Below are 18,708 nucleotides of genomic sequence, written 5' to 3'. Positions count from 1 at the left end.
GGGATTTAGAAAGATGACCCTTGTCATCAGTGGATTAATCCACTGAAGGCTGAATGAACTTCTGGGAAGTGAGACTTGGTTGGAGGAAGTAGGTCAGAGGGAACATGTCCTGGAGGGGCTTATCTTCTCTCTGGCCCATCCTTTCTCTCTGGTTCCAAGGGGCCATAAACTGTGTAGCTTTCCTCCTCCACACCCTTCCATCATGTTTTATGGCCTTACTGCAGAATCAAAGCCAAAAAGCCTGCCATCCATGGACTAAAGAGTCTAAAACAGTGAGCCAAAATAAATCTTGCCTCCTCCAACTTGTTCTTCTCAAGTGTATGAGTCACCTTAATATAAGTCTAATACATATGTATTCAATGAATTTCATTAATTCATGTGCCATTTTAGATTAATTCACATAGCAAGTAATAGCTGCTTTGTGCTTCTAGTATCTTCTTGGCCTGAATCCTTCCATCCATCTGTACCACTTAGATTATTACCAGAGAACATATGACTTTGGGTTTGCTTAACCTACTTAAGAAGATAATACAAAATCCTTTTTATTTTGCAGTAAAAAAATGTATTCATATGTAAAATACATGGGATAAACCCCAATTTACACATGGCCTCTATATCACTGGAAATTATCTGGACTGTATCCAACCAGTAAGTATTAAATCTTTGTTTCAATCAATATTTCAGAATGCTTTCTGCCACACCTTCTAGTCAAAATTTCGTGAGAGTGCTTGTTCACAAAAATTAATTCTTCCTCCTCTCCAACTAAGAATTCTGGTAGTCAAGTCTCATTTTATAAGAAGAAACAATAATTTTTAGAAAAGCATGTGTAAAAAAATACATTACTTGATTTTACTTACTTTTTGAAGGACTTATATTAATTGGTACTTAGGATGCAAAGATGAATGTTATAAAATCTCTGCTCTAGAAGTCATAATGGAAGAAATAGATCATAAAACTTTAAAAAATTGTTATGTAATTGAAGTGCCAGAAAATGTGCCTTGGGTGTATAGGCAAGAAATAATCTATAATGTCTGAAGGAATTGATGGTACAATAACAGAGATAGTGACTGTGAAAAGGATCTTAAAGGAGGAGGAAGACTTTCACCACCAATAGAATAGAGAACATCTATGCAGAGAATATAAGTAAAATTATGTATGTGTGAACAAGTAGATTATCACAAAACTGGGTGAGACCGAAATCTCAGTGTGAAAGGGAAGAAGGATAGAAATAAATGCTGACTACGTAAATCATATAAGTTCTTTTATATCAGCCTCAAATGGTAGAGTCTTTATCCAAAAGGCAAGGATTCATGAGAGGCCTTCAAGCAAAGAAAAAATGATGTATAAACAATGGATTGGATAGAAGGAAGATGACCTACTTCAATAATCACAGAGAAAGACAGCTGGGGGTTTTAAACCCATATTTTATTGTGGTAAAAACATTTCACACAAGATATACTCTCTTTCTGATGATGGTATTTAAAACAAGAGATAAACAAATCAGCAAATTATTTTTTAAAAGATACACTCTCAATAGGTTTCAAAGTGTATAATACACTATTATCTATAGTCACAATGTTGTACAGCAGATCTCCAAAACTCATTCATCTTGCATAACTTAAATGTTGTAGGTGGTAACAATCAAACTACCTTTTTCTTCTCACCCCATCTCCTGACAGCTTCATATAAGAAGAATCTGTAACATGTGCCCTTCTGTAACTTCCATAATTCATTTATTGTATATGCTCCATGTTCATCCATTTTTTAAGGATGAAGACTACTACATTGTGTGTATATGGTATTTTTTCAATCCCTTCATCTGTTGGAGAATATTCAGGTTGTTTCCACAGGGTGACTATTACTGACAGTGATGCAATGAACCTGAGAAAGTTACTATCATTTGGAGATCTTTATTTCAATCATTTTGGATTAGATTGCTGGATCCTATGGTAGTTCTACTTTAAATGATTTGAGGAACCTCCATCCTGTATTCCATAGCCCATAATGTATTCCATGGCTTTTGCTCAATTTTGTATTCCCATCAACAGTGTGGCAGTGCTCCAATGTTTTTCAAATAGTTGCCAACATTTCTTGTCTTTTGGTTTTTGATAATGGCCACCCTAATATGAATAGTTACATGATATTTCAATGGGTTTTCTGTTTTGTTTTGTTTTTGCAGTACTGAGGATTGAATCCAGGGCTTTGAGCCTACCAGGCACATGTTCTACCACTGAGCTATATTCCACATCTTCATAGTAATTTCCACTGGCATTTTCTCTGGTGTTAAGTAACACTTGAGCATCTTTTTATACACATGTTAGCCATTTGTAAGTCATCTTTAGACAAATGAATATTCATGTCCTTTGCCTATTTTGAATTATTATTTGCCCTTTTTACTCTATTGACTATCATAGTTAAGAGATTGTGCAGTATAATCAACAGAACTGTGAGAACAATTTTATTTAGGGAACAAAGGAAAGAAAGAAGTGTAAGATTACTCAAGTTTCCAGCATGTTAGACTCTAGAAGCCATATTTACTGATAATGGAGGAGAATTAGTTTGGGTGAGGAAATGAAGCAGGTGAGATAAAAGAGGTGGGATTTCAAAACAAAACCTTTAGGATTCCAAGTATATTACAATATAATTGGTTATAATTTGTAATATATGTAAATAATATATATATATAAATATGTATATAACATGCATGAAATTTATATTACTACTTATCATGAAAAAATGTAAATATAAGAAAAATATTTAGTTGAAATTTAAATACTCATTGATAGTGTTTAACATATAAAATACCCTTATATATCAGCATGTAAGTTATTCATGAAAAAATGCAGCTATAAAATATTCAACAGAATATCATCTGAGAAGCTGACATTTAATTAGGGTTGTTCTTTTCTTCAAATGGCATTCAATTTTTTTGAAATCCTAATCCTCAGATCAATGATAAATTTATGCATGTTCCAAGCAATCAGTAAAGTAGTAAAATAATTGTCTTGTATGTGGCAAAAGTCCCAGAAATTTTAACTGGGACTAAATGGAAGATAAAATAAGATAACCTTAACCAATTATTCAAAATTATTTTAAAAATCACCATTAAACATGTCAAAATCAAAATTGAAAAATCATTGTAGAATCATTAACATTTTCACTATTAGTTTAGCTATCTGTATATTACACACTTACTAAGTTCATGTCAGTTTTTCTAGATGGAGTTTGAACAGGAAAGTCTTAATAAAGAGTGTATATTAGTCAGGATGAGCTATGTTACACTGTATTTAAAAATATATTCACATATTAATTGCTTAATAGAGTTAATTTCTCTATGGGGGGGGGGAACCCATATCCAAAACATAATATAGGTACCGAAAAATTATGTGTCGTTTCCGCTTACATTCTTCTTTGCCAAAACACAGCCAAACTTTCACATCCAATTGCAGTAGATGCTAGAAAATTTAGAGGAGCAGATGAGTTTAATGAACATTATTGTCACTGCTTGAGAAGCAACTATACTAAACATGGCATCGTATGTTTTGATAATCCCTTAATTGGCTGTATAGAATCCAGATAATACCAGAAAGCTGGATTTTTTAAATCACAAATGTCTCCTCTTCCAGAGCTTTTTGGAGAGTATCAGGTGGTGCATTTCTGAAAAAGAAGGGGTAAAGAATCCATGATGATCAGGTGGTATTTCTAACTGTTAGATACACTAGCATTTTTTTTAGAACTAGAAGGATCTTATTTAACTTTCTTATTTAATTACTAAAGAACTTTAAAACTAGAAAAAATAAGGGACTCAACATGTGTGACGAATCAATTTAGTTTTACTGATGGGATTAGAATTCAACTCTGTATTTCTTATGCAGTGATATTTCTTACTACTGAGAATTCCCCAAGAAGAGTCTCATTCTCTATCTGGAAATACACAAGAACCTAGGTATAAAATTGATCCCAGTAGTCATCTTAGGAAGATGTCAAGTTTGAGAGCATTAAACAAAAGTATTCATGAAAGTTCTTTGGCCTTCAAAAAAAGAATTTTTTTTTCCTGCTCATGTAGAATAATAACCCTTGCAATGGACCCATCTTCATTTTTTAACCTATCTTCCTCATAAATCATTATCTCTTTAATGTCTAAAATTTATGCCTTTCAGCATGGAATACAGTGTCTCCACATAGATTTCATAACATATCCCCTTACAACTTGTAAGCCTTTGAGAAAATGAACACATGAGCAAATTAATTAAGAAGTGAATGAATGGCTAAATAAATTTGGCTGGTAAATCTATCTAAATATGAATGATATCATCAAACCAATCTTCTTCTAAACATTTCAGGAACTTGTCAGAGAAAGTAGCACATGTTCTTGGGAATCTGCAATATAAGATGTGACTGTGTTTTCCTATAAGTCTCTTCACTGAGGGCTCTAGCAAAAAAAAAGTTCAGAAGGTACTTTCTGTGATGTATTTTTTTTAAGAGAATTCAAGGTGAGTATGCCAGCATTTGTTAAGGAAAAATGGGGTCTTTTTCTGTCCTGGTCAAAGACTATTGCCATGTCTTTGAATGCCATGAGTGTTTTCATGTGGCTCTTCAAGAACAGAATGATGTGAGCAAGTGAAAAAAGTCATCTTTCAAGACTTGTGCTAGTTGTGACTGTTACTAGTAAATCTAACCAGAATAATTCTTATCACACTTGCTTCTTTTTGTGCTTATTATGTGAGTTACTCTGATGAGTGCTTTATACATTTATTTGATTTGATTCCTATGCAATCATACACATTTTCTCTGTATATTAAAAGTTTTGAAAACCCTGCAATTTGAAGAAGATCAAAGACTTGGCTAAGGACAGACAGGACAAGCATCTACTGGTCTTAAAATTATCATTTGAAAATTTACCATGCTTATGTTTGGAAAATCCCCATCTTAACCTCAAATAAAGTAGGAGATATAATCAGATTTGATAGGAAGAAAATAGCATATGTGTGCATACCTTATAATATATCTTGAAGTGTGGTTTATGTAACAATTCTACAAAGGAGTTCAAGTAGTGTTATGGCTTAGATATTTGGTGTCCAACAAAAGCTCACATGTGAGACAATACAAGAAGGTTTAGAGGTAAACTGAGTGGGTTATAAGAACCTTAACCTAATCAGAGCATCAATCCACTTGAATGGATTAACTGAGTGTGAACTATAGGCAGGATGTGGCTGGAGGAGGTGGGTCATGGTAGCCTGCCTTTAGGGTTTATATTTTATGGTGGTGAGGAGATCTCCACCCCACTTCTGTCTCTCTCTAACTCTCTCTCTCTCTCTCTCTCTCTCTCTCTCTCTCTCTCTCTCTCTCTCTCTCTCTCCTGGGTATAATTTTCCCGGCTGCCTTCCTCTGCCACACACTTCTGCCATGATGTTCTGTCTCACCTATTCCCCAAGGAAGGGAGGCAGCCTTCCATGGACTAAGGCCTCTGAATCCGTGTCCCCAAATAAACTTTTCCTCTTCTAATTGTTTTTGTCGAGTCTTTTAGTCACAGCAGAGAAAAATTTGACTAAAACAATTAGAAATCAAAGGAAGGATATTTTCTTTTCTTTTTTGTTTTATTACAATATAAGCATTGGTTATTTAAATAATCAGGCTACAATAAAATATATTATGACCATTTGAGCATTTTTTCCCAATGGTTTTCCAAAAACTAAAGAAGTTTTGGAATACACATAACATGAAATTTGCTATCTTAACCATTTTTAAGTATACACCTCATTGGTATTAAATGCACTTACAATAGTAGGAAACTATCCCACCGTTTATCTCTGTAATACTTTTTAATCTTATAAAACCGAAACTCCACATCCAATTTAAATACTACCTCCCCATTTCCCCCCTCCTCCATTTCTGGTAACCACCATTTTACTGTCTGTTTCTGTGGTTGTGGCAACTCTAAATGTTTAAAATCTGTGGAGTACTATGGCAGCTGTCTTTTCGTGAATGGCCTATTTCAATTAGCAAAATGTCCTCAGGTTCTTCTGTGTTGACCATATGTCAGAATTTTCTTCCTTTCTAAAGCTGAGTAGTATTCTATATGTATTTGTTTTTCTTACCTATCCATCCACTGATGGAGACTTGGGTTGCTTCTACCTATTGGTTATTGTGAATACATGTGTTATGATGCTATGATCTTCAAGATCCTATTTTTAAATCTTTTAGAAATATATCCACAAATGAAACTGCTATATAATTTGGTAATTTTTATTTATTTATTTTTAAATTTTATTTATTTATTTATTTATTTGTTTGTTTGTTTTGAGGAACTATCATACTGTGTTTTCTTTCATTTTAATGGTAATAGGAATTGAATTCCTGGCCTTGCGCGGAGGCTGGGCAAGGAATGCTCTACAATTGTGTTTCACCCCGTCCTCCATACTGTTTCCTACAAGAGTAATACTATTTTACATTCCTTCCACAGCATAAAAAAGTTTCAGTTTTGCTAGGTAATTGCCAACATTTGTCTTTGTTTTTGATGGTACCTATTCTAATGGAAGGGATATGGTTGCTTATTGTAATTTTGATTCATATTTCCTGAATGATTAGTTATGCTGAACATCTTTCCATATATCTATTAGTCCTTAGTATATTGCAATTCCAACACTGAAACATACCTTCAAAAACTTAAAGAAAATTAAAAATGAAATATATTTCATGTTTGTGAATTAAAAGGCTAATAAAGTTAAGATATCCCAAAATATAGTAATCCCACATAATACCTAGTTATGATATTAATATTTTTGCAAAAAAATAGAAAAACTCATCTTAAAATTTATGTGAAATCTCCAGGGACTATGAGTAATCAAAAGTCTTGAAAAAGAGAAAAACAAAGTTGAATGACCTCACACTTATTGTATATTTTCCTCAGGAAAAAATGTCTATTCATATCCTTTGACCATATTTTAATCAGTCTGTACTTTATTTTGTGGTTGTTGAGTTTTATTTTTTCTCTATGTATCTAATATCTTCTGGTTGTTAATCCCTGTCTATTCTTTTTTTAATATTTTTTGGGGTAGTTGAACACAATACCTTTTATTTATTTATTTATTTATTTATTTATTTATTTATTTATTTATATGTGGTGCTGAGAATCGAACCCAGGGCCTTGCAAGTGCAAGAGGAGTGCTCTACCGCTGAGCCATAATCCCAGCCCCCTGCCTGTTCTTTGAATGTAATATCTAAGAAGTCACTGCTAAATCAAATTCTGTAAAGTGTTACCCATATCTTTTCTTGCCTAATTGCTCTGGCTAGTTTGAGATCTCTTCTGTCTTTGATCCATTTTGAACTATTTTTATATGGTACGAGGTAAAGATTCAGCATAATTTTGCAAGCAGATATTCAGTTTTCCTAGCACCATTTATTGAAAAGACTGCCCTTTCCCCACTAAATGTTCTTGATTCTGTAATCAAAAATCATTTTCCCATATATTAAAATAACTCCCCTGGTCTCTACGTCTGTCTTTATGCCAGTGCCATGCTGTATTGATGGTTGAAATCTTTCTCAAAGTTTTGAAATTAAGAAGTGTGAGTCCTTCAATGTTGTTTTTCTCTTTTTCAAGACTTTTGATTATTCATAGGCCCTTGAGATTTCACATAAATTTTAAAATGGGTTTTTCTATTTTTTCCAAGAATATTAACATTATACTAGGTATTATGTTGAATTACTATCTTTTGGGATATCTTAACTTTATTAGCCTTTTAATTCACAAACATGAAATATATTTCTTTTTGTTGTTTTCTTCAAGTTTTTTGAGGTGTGTTTCAGTGTTGGAATTGCACACATCTTTCACTTCATTTTATATTTTTTTATGCTATTGAAAATTGAATTTCTCTTATATTTTTTTTCAGAAGTTTCACTGTTAGTATGCAGAAACATAAATGATTTTTGTGTGTTGCCTATGTATCCTACTCTTTTACTGAATTCATTTATTGGTTTTTTGAAGACTTTTGTATGTGGAAACTTCAGGGTTTTCTACATAAAAATGTACCATCTATGAAAAAAATTTAGCTCTTCCTTTCCAATCTGGATGCCTTTTATTTCTTTTTCTTGCCTAATTGCTCTGGCTAGAAACCCAATACTATATTGGATAGAAGGGTCAAAAGTGATCATCCTTGCCTTGTTCCTGATCTTAAGGGGAAAGGTTTCAGTATTTCACTTTAGAGCACTATTTGCTCCAGCTTTTTCACACATGACTTTTATAATTTTGAGGTATGTGCATTGGTTCTTTATTATCATTTTTTCAGGCTTACAGAGATGTGTATTGATGTTACTTTGTACTAAATATTATTTTGGAGAGAAGTTACAACTTTATAATATTTTTTAAGGCAAGTACATATTTATTCAGGTTGCTTTTTTATATCTTTGAGCAAAGTTTTATAGATTTATAATACAGGCCTTTAGCATTTCAAGTGAAATTTACTTATAGAATTGCTCCAAATACACATTTTGGTTAAATAACAGCTGACCAAGTGTTATTATTGATATTCATCAGAAGCTAGAACCAAAACTGAAATCAAGACTGAGAATAAACTTCTGGAATACAAATATTCATCTTAAATTTTATCAAATTATTATCATTAAGTTGTAATAACTTACTAAACTTAGAATAATCTTTGTACTTATTTATAATTTACTAATGAATTCTTATATAAATGATGTGAATATATGTATAAACTGATATATAATGGTATTGTAAAGAATCAAGATATCAAGAAATAAACTTATTTTTATTTAACAGGCTTTTATTTTCTCTTCATAGTTTTTGATTATTTAATATATTTTTTCTGTGCCAAAAAAGGGTATTTTATTCAATGTTACTGTCAGTTATTTTGGGTGTAGGTTTTCTTTCTTAGTAAATTTGGGCATTGCAAAATATTATTTTGCTTTTAATTTATTCTCATAATACAGCAGGAATTCCCCAATCAGACTTAAAAAATAGTCATGACCTATGAGTAATCAAATAACTATAAATGTATCTTTTGCAAGCTATTTTGTTTAGTGTTTTGAATGTGATCACATAAAGGAATTTTACAAAGATTAGAGTTATGGTATTATTAAATACTCAGTCTTATAGTATATTTCAAAACTTTTAAGAATAATTTGTTCAAAAACGATATAAGGCATTTCCAAAGGTTATCTAACTAATGTCCTCTAGCTTAGTATTTATATTGTTCTTACCCCCATATGTACTTAAATGCTAATAGTTATCAATCACAGTTTTTGTTTATATCACTTTGGTATTTCAGTCATTATTGATAACAGCATTTTGTTCTTGTATTAATAGGTCTACAATAATAACTTCAATGTTTCAGAATTCACCATATTGAATCATTTCTATTTACATTTAAGATGCTACTTCTTTTCAAGGAGAAGAGTCAGATATTAACACTAAATCTTAATGGCAAGCCTTTGTAGTTGCTTGCTTTGATTAGAGGTGATTCTGTACTGTGCTGTCACAGAAAAATGATTATGTAAAAGGTCAGGTAATCTAGTAAGTATTAATGAAAAAAAAATTGCCTATTAAACATGTCAATGCATGTGGTCAAAGCTGAAGTTTTTCCAAATATGAAGGCCCAAACCAAATTTAAATGATTCTGTCCCAGTTTACTAGTGCCACTTGATGTTTATATTCTCATATACATACTTTTAACCTTATTAGTTGTTTTGATTTCTACATTACTGTGAAATTTTAAATCTTAGTACTAGACATTGCACCATAATTATATGACAGAGTAATAGATTTCTTAAAGATGAATCATCTTTGTATTCCTAGAATAAAATCTCCCTGGTCATATCATTTTAATACCACTCTATTTTGATTTGACATTATTAAATTTGGCATCATGTAATCTATTCATAATATCAAAATGTGTGTGTTTCTTGTTTTATAGTTTTCTTCTACAGCAAGGAATATCATTTATTTAATTTTCTAAGTCACATAAATTTTCTAGTTACACATTCATTTATCTAGTTAAGCCTCTCTAAATGAACTCACAGTGAATAATGTATTTTGCTCTGAATCTATCTGACAATCTCGGATGCCATGTGTTTGAAATAGAACAACAGGTGAATATGAAATCTAGGCAGGTAAAATAGTGTGGAAAATTTCTACTCAAAAAGACCAAGAAGGCAAAAGTTAATTTATCATCTGTTTTTGTCAAATATCAGGGTATAAAACACAGAGAAGGTGATAATTATAGTTTAACTTTTAAGACAATCATTTTTAGATGTTGTAGTCAGTCAACAGAGTCTCAGATGTTTAGACCAATTAACTCTCTGGATGATTATGACACTGATCCAGTTGCCACTTTTAGCTAGAACCAAAACATTTGAGGGGCATGTCAGGTCCATAAACCCACAGGCATAGATATGAACTGACATGTGTGAAAAAAAGATGAGAAATAAAAGGAGAGAGAGATAGACAGTGACAAGCAGGTTGCAGTCACTCCTCAGATATTAACTGATTGACTTGCTCATGTCATGTAATGGATTATGAGAAAACCTGAGAATCTGGTTATTGTCCTCTACTTGGACGCAGAAATAGGAGATAGCAAGTGCAAAGCATAAACAGAGTAAGTCCAATTCTTGGTATTTTGAGATTCCAGAGACTGAACAGAGAACTTCAAACTGGGTTATGCATGAGAAAGAATTGCTGTGAAATTGGTTTTAAAAAAAGCACATGGTACAGTAAAAGAGGGAGAAATGAGTTCAGGTTGTGAGTGATGGGTGTGTTGATCATCTTTCTGTCACTATAACAAAATGCCTGAGATGACCAACTTATAAAGAGAAAAGGTTTATTTTGGCTCAGAGTGTTAGAGGTTTCCATTCATAATAGATTGGCCCTGCTACTTTGAAGACGATGGCAAGGGAGGACGCCATAGTAGGAGTATGTGGTAGAGCAAAACCTCCACTGTCATGGTCAGGAAACTAAGAGAATGAGGAAGAGTCTGGGGATCCCACAGTTCCCTCAATGATCTCAAGAGCTTCTGCTTGGCCCAACCTGGGTCCCCAACAGCACCTCCCTGAGAACCAAGACTCAATGGAAGGTGCCAATACAGGGTGTTACGCATGAGTATAACATGTGAGGGAGACACACAGGCCTACAGAAGGGTTTGGGTCGAGTATAGATTTCCTACTGAGAACTGCTAGGAATTATATCTAAGTTAATTTGAATAAAAACACACACAATTCTCCTTTGTCTATTTTTATGGTTAGAGCTGATGTTCATGGCCATTTTCTTAACTATCTAGGAAGAGAAAAGCAAGAGTTAAATAACTTATTTAGCATGACACTATTGATTGGATAGTAGTGTCCTTCCTAGATGGACTTGCACATTTATTCTTGCTCTTACCCTTCACAGTAACTCCCTTCGTTTATACATGCCTTGCTCTCTTCCCACAGCAGGACCTTGTGTGTGTGTGTGGTCACTGTCTCAACACTGGAGGGTTAAGAATGAAGAGGAAAACCAGAGGCTGCTCATCAAGAACCTCAGCTCAGGATGCTGAGTCAAGGAGCAAGTGGTACCTGGGTGAGAGACTGCACCGTGACTAGGAGACAGACAAACCTACCTTAAACTTCTGACACTGCTCTCTTATCCCTTCCTAGGTCTCTCTTGAGCCTCAGTTCCTGTGCAGAAGTAGCAGACCCAGCCACGCTTGGCTGAACCAACAGCCTCAGCACCCACACACCCGTTCCCATCTCCAGATGTGAGTCAAGGTTTCCATGCATTCTCCCACAACCTTTAAATAACATTTTTCTTGCATTAATTTAAGTAAATGTGCATATATGAAAAATCACAGGTTACTGACACAAATAGAAATAAAGCAGAACATGTTCGATTTTATTGGCATTTTACAAAGAAAGATGAGAAAAAATATAGATATCAAAATACCACGTAGCCATTCTTCCCACATACCCTTTCTTTTCTCTTTTTAAAATTGATCGCATTTTAAATTGATGCATTCTAGTTATACACAATAGTGGGATTCGTTATGCCATATCCATACATGCACATAGCATGATCAGCCTCTTTCCCCAGTACTTTCCCCTTCCCTCCCTTCCTTCCTCCACTGATCTGCTTGCTCGACCGTCCTGCCTTTATTATTGTTATTATTATTTTAATTACTGTGTTATTCACACACATACAGGATTCACTGTGGTTAGTTCATACATGGATGTAGCAGAGTTTGGTAGATTTCATTCTCTAGTAGTACGTTCCCATGTCCCTCCCTCTTTTCTCCCTCTCATTCCCCTTTCTCCACTCTATCAATCTCCTGTCCACTTCATGATATCCCCCATTTTTATTAGTCTCTCTCCCAGCTCTTTTCTATGCACATCTGTGTACATCCACACATGAGGGAAAAAACATTCAATCCTTGACTTTCTGAGACTGGACTGTTTTCAGATAATACTCTCCTGTTTCATTTATTTACCAACTAATGACAGTTTCATTCTTCTTTATGACCGAGTAAAACTCCACTGTGTATATAAACCACATTTTCTTCATCCATTCATCTGTTGACAGACCCCTAGTCTGGTTCTATAACTTGGCTATTGTGAATAGCTCTGCTACATACACTGATCTGCATTTAATTGCTATAGTATGATGATTTTAGTTAAGAGAAATTCCAAGGAGCTGGATATCTGGGTCATACGGTGGTTCACTCCTTGTCTTTTGAAGAATCTCCACACTGCTCTTCAAATGGTTGCACTAATCTGCAGACCGTCCCACAATGTATGTGTACATATTTCCCCACAACCTTGCCAACAACCATGGTTATTTGTAGTCTCCATGATTGCTATTTTAATTGGAGTGAGATGAAATCTTAGTGTAGCTTTGATTTTCATCTCCCTGACTGATATGGAGGTCGAACATGTTTTCATATATTTGTTGGCGATTTGCATTTCTTCTTTTGACAAGCATCTGTTTAGATCCCTTCTCTTTTTTTATTGGGTTATTGGTTTTGTTGCTCTTAAGATTTTTGAATTCTTTATATATCCTGGATATTAATCCCCTGTCAGAATACTAGCCAGCAAATATTTTTCCCATTCTATAGACTATATCTTCATGACCTTAATTAGTTCCTTCACTGTGCAGAAGTTTTTAATTTGATGCCATCCCACTTATTGATTCTTGGTTTTATTTCTTGAGCTTTACCCTCCCTCTCTCTATCTGTATCTACTTGCTCATTATTTTGCTTTGGCAGTAGTTTATTACATCAAAAGCAACTGAATTTATAAAGAGGTCCATGAGAAAGCAAGGAACTTAAGACTGCTACTGACTCATCATGAAACATTGCTTGGATTACGAAATTTTACTTCTAGAATTTGTTCTTAGGACATAACATGGGGTAAGTTCAATGACTTAGATACACTGGTGTACTTCTCTCTACACCATTCATAATATGAAAAAAAAACTGCATGTATATGATGAGATGACATGCAGCCACTTGAAATAATTTCAACAAAACTACTTTATGGGCTGGGGATGTGGCTCAAGCGGTAGCACGCTCGCCTGGCATGCGTGCGTCCCGGGTTCGATCCTCAGCACCACATACCAACAAAGATGTTGTGTCCACCGAGAACTAAAAAAAAATAAATATTAAAAATTCTCTCTCTCTCTCTCTCTCTCTCTCTCTCTCTCTCTCTCTCTCTCTCCCCTCTCTCACTCTCTCTTTAAAAAAAAAAAACTACTTTATGGTTTAGAAAAATATTATTTATTTATTGTTTCGTTAACAACTTATGTTACAAGTCATATACAACCGGATAATATTTTTAAATTGCATATGCAAGCATATGCAGACAAACATGTCTGAAAAGAGAAACATGAAAATATAATAAAGCAAATCACTGTGTGAGAGATTACATTTGTTTTAATTATGTTCTTCATATTTTTCCATTATGAATATGAAGTATATATGCAATTTGAAAAAAATAACTTGATACCATCCAAATAATACTTTAAATATAAGATTCAATGTTGGTGTAATATTTATACAACTGGGATATGAAATATGCATTATAATGTAAAAAAAAATAACAACTAAATTGAAAATTATTAAATCCTTCCAGAAAATCTACTGGTTTAGCATGAATTCATCTGCAACAACTGGGTATCCAATGACAATCCATCTTCTAACTTTCTTTGCCCTGGGTGTCTTTAGAGTGGGTACCTGGCCACAGGCACCCTTAGTATTGCTGCTATTGCCATGCATCACTATTATTATTCAAAACGTATTGTTCCTCACTAAACTTGAAGTACTGAGAAGGGAGGTATGGTATTGCTTAGATACTCAGTATCTCAATAGCCCCTAGGTACCTTATTTTGCATTGTTGATGGTGGCCGTTTGTGTGTAGCATGTTTTAATGATTCTCAGCTTGATTTCCACTTTATCTTTTTTTTTCTTTTTTTTAATTGGTTGTTCAAAACATTACAAAGCTCTTGACATATCATATTTCATGCATTAGATTCAAGTGGGTTATGAACTCCCATTTTTACCCCAAATACAGATTGCAGAATCACATCGGTTACACATCCACATTTTTACATAATGCCCTGTTAGTAACTGTTATATTCTACTACCTTTCCTATCCTCTACTATCCTCCCTCCCCTCCCCTCCCATCTTCTCTCTCTACCCCATCTACTGTAATTCATTTTTCTCCTTGTTTATTTTCCCATTCCCCTCACAACCTCTTATATGTAATTTTGTATAACAATGAGGGTCTCCCTCCATTTCCATGCAATTTCCCTTTTCTCTCCCTTTCCCTCCCACCTCATGTCTCTGTTTAATGTTAATCTTTTCTTCCTGCTCTTCCTCCCTGCTCTGTTCTTAGTTGCTCTCCTTATATCAAAGAAGACATTTGGCATTTGTTTTGTAGGGATTGGCTAGCTTCCCTAAGCATAATCTGCTCTAGTGCCATCCATTTCCCTGCAAATTCCATGATTTTGTCATTTTTTAGTGCTGCGTAATACTCCATGGTGTATAAATGCCACATTTTTTTTTCATCCATTCATCTATTGAAGGGCATCTGGGTTGGTTCCACAGTCTAGCAATTGTGAATTGTGCTGCTATGAACATCCATGTGGCAGTATCCCTGTAGTACGCTCTTTTAAGGTCTTCAGGGAATAGTCCGAGAAGGGCAATAGCTGGGTCAAATGGTGGTTCCATTCCCAGCTTTCCCAGGAATCTCCATACTGCTTTCCAAATTGGCCACACCAGTTTGCAGTCCCACCAGCAATGTACAAGAGTACCCTTTTCCCCACATCCTCGCCAGCACTTGTTGTTGTTTGACTTCATAATGGCTGCCAATCTTACTGGAGTGAGATGGTATCTTAGGGTGGGTTTTGATTTGCATTTCTCTGACTGCTAGAGATGGTGAGCATTTTTTCATGTACTTGTTGATTGATTGTATGTCCTCCTCTGAGAAGTGTCTGTTCAGGTCATACGAGTATTGATAGTGGAGAATTGTTAATTCAGGAAAGCTGCAAATGCAGAAACAGTAGTGTTGGCCATTGTATCCACATTGGGTCTCTGGTCCTGCCATGCTATTTCACATTTGGGACTCTTGCTGCTTCTGAATAAATAGGGATATGACCAGGAACTCCAGAGAAGAAAACCCTTCCTCAGTCCCTCCCTACTTTGCTCCCCACAAAGCAGAATTGCATGGTAATTTGCATTATTTGTCTTATTTATACTAGTAATGTCACCATAGAAAATCTCTTCTCCTACTTCAAAGTGCTTCATTATATCAAAAAGTAATTTTAATTGAGAAGTTAAAAGTACCACTTTTTAATTTACCAAAACCTTTTGTTATTTTTATTTATAAAATAAAATAAATTTTACTTTCTAAATGAATTAAATTTTATTGACCACTGGTTCTCATTTAAGATTTTTTTAAGTTTAAAAGTCTTGTTATCATGAAGGCATAATAATTATATATATGTTCTGTTATATATGTTCTGTTATCTCTGTCATAAATCCCATCTAATAGTAAGATACAATTTTGGTCAACCTTTTATGATAAAAATTTAGGTTGTCATAAATATGTTTTATGTGATATCACTGAGTGATTTTTGTGAGGGAGTATTTTTTCAGATAACATATTCTCAAATAAAACTATTGTTCAAATTTGGATGCTGGAATTTGGAGTTAATGAAGAATAATTTCAGATGGCTTTGAACTTTTTGAAGGGAATTTAGAATATAATTCCAGAGAACTTTTGAGACAGAATAAATAGCTCAAAATGTCAAAGAATGGAAGAGTGAAATGTTTACATTGTTCTTTTTTTTTTTTTTCCATCTGAGTTTCAATGATAGAGTATCACCGAAAGATAGTAAGTAGCACCTGTGTTTCTATTGTATCTGGTTAATGGTGTGGCAACTTCATATTATCTCCTCTTTATAAAGACAACATATCTACATCTCCAGACAATAAAAACAAGAAAAGGAGAGAACGTGCATATATATGAAAATATATGTGTGTGTGTTTGTGTGTGTGTGTAGTGATTTTATTACAATCATACAATCATTTGTAGCACTTAAAAGACAAGGATGTTCCACCATTCCTTTTCCAGCAATGTTCTGCTAAAGCTTTACAAAAGCTACCTGCATTTGTCATTGTATTGTGGGTAGAGAGCACCCTCTACTTTCTCCTGATTAAATAGCACCCCTAATCTGGGAGAAAGGACATACATAGCTGGTTCTATGTGGATATTTTGCTCAGAAAATCTGAAGGGATTTGTCTACAAGGTTCATTAACTCTTGGCCTCTCTTGGCAGTAACCCATGTTCAGGAGGCCACCATTGTGACACCCTCAAAAGAACTCCCCGAAGGAGGGAGAGTCTAGAAGGAGAATACCTGCTCTGAAGTTTCCCACTTTCCCTGAACTGAATCTGCAGAGCCACCCCAGGAGGGGAGAATGCAGCTTTGAAAAATAACACCTTTGTTATTCCAAGTGTTAGAGATGAAGCTGAGTTTTCAGATGGCCTCAAGGTTTGTGCATCCTTCACCAAACACAGATGGAAACCGGACTCTTTGAACTGCTTTGAAAATCTGTTACTAGGCCTTGCTGTGGGTCTGTGAGGCAGTCATGGCTGGCTTCTGACTGCCTGCGATTTTTATGGCTGTTGTGATGACAGGGGATAAAATAGCTTCATTTTAGAAATAAATGGTTCATGTGCCAGCGAGGACAAATCCCACCATCTCAGCCAGATTTAATCTTAACTATGATGGTAATTCTAAAATGGTAGTCTTTTATAAGGGCTGGGTTTAATATTAGAATTTTCTATAAGCATGTCTTAAAATGTATAGGCAGTGTTAATTTATTTTATTCTGATAATTTTGACATTTATACAATTTCAATACTTTTCTCACACTACAATCTTCAAGAATGAATATCAACCACCTATTTTTAGATCATCTATTGAAATTACAGTTCTCTGGAGCTTTGTAGTTATGTTAAAATATATTGATTGCTGAATCCAGAATCAGAAACATCTGCTATAATAAGTCAACGCCATGCTCTGTGTCACATAGTGATTCCAGTTAAAAGTGTTTTATATTTAACATTGAATGTAACTTTTGCCTTTTTTAAGAATAAACATTCAATTAAAACCCCTGTAAATAGATAGACAATCTTACTTATGTTTACAAATTTAAAGTGAGCTTCTTGGACCAGTTACATGTGCACCTCCCTGCCCCACCAAAAAAAAAAAAAGGAATAAAAAAAAAACAGGTTGTTTTTTGTTTTTCTTTCAATGAAAATTGAATTTCTGTATAGGAGTCAATACATATCTGCAAACTGGTAGAAGTCTATGAGAACCTGGGTCACATCATTCTTAGTAGCAAAGCCAAGGTTTGACCAATATAATTTACAACAGAACACTGTGTTCTCAGTTCAGATTATTATGATTTTGTAAATTCTTCATATGGCACACATGTATACAGTGTGTGCTCGTGTCTTTGACAAAGAAAAATAAAACAAGACGAAAAAAAGCTACCACTTATGTTAATGTTATATTAGGTAAGTTTTAATGCTAGGGTTTCCATGGAAACATTAATGTAGCTGTGTTGTTTACGTACAACTTTTTTTTTTATGGTAGGCGTTTAGCAATACCAACAGGGATACTTTACAATATATGTGTAATAGGAAGACATACTTTAACCACAGCAGGCTTCCTCCTTGGAGCAGGACAAGGAGAGCCGTGTGACCCTCTACCCCAGCTCAGCAGGAATTCACCAGCATGACCTAGCAGACTCCATCATCTTCTTCCTGGACCTTTTGAACTTTTTTTTTAATCCATGTATGTGTAAAGAGAGCAGGAATATGAGCTTCCTTGCAACTTCATCCCCCAGGACACATGGAGTGACTATAAAATTCTGGAATGTACAATATTCTTTATTCCATCCTTCCTGTCACAAGTATTAATCATGGTGAAAGGAAGAACCTCACATCCTGGGAATTTACAATCTCTTCATCATCTTGAGTTTAAAATGCTTGTATAATCCGAAAGTGGCACTAAAATTTAAATGACGTTTCAAGAAGGGGTTACCGGAACTATTATCAGAGTCTGATAATAACTACCTCATGTAAGACAAAGAAAGACATCCTCCACCTCCAGGGAAGTGAGTGGAGGAGAGGAAGAGTGTTTTGTCACCTGGTTTTTGC

The sequence above is a fragment of the Urocitellus parryii genome, chromosome 2, assembly GCF_045843805.1.
Source record: "Urocitellus parryii isolate mUroPar1 chromosome 2, mUroPar1.hap1, whole genome shotgun sequence".
Taxonomy (NCBI): Eukaryota; Metazoa; Chordata; class Mammalia; order Rodentia; family Sciuridae; genus Urocitellus; species Urocitellus parryii.
Note: the sequence above shows the minus strand (reverse complement) of the source record.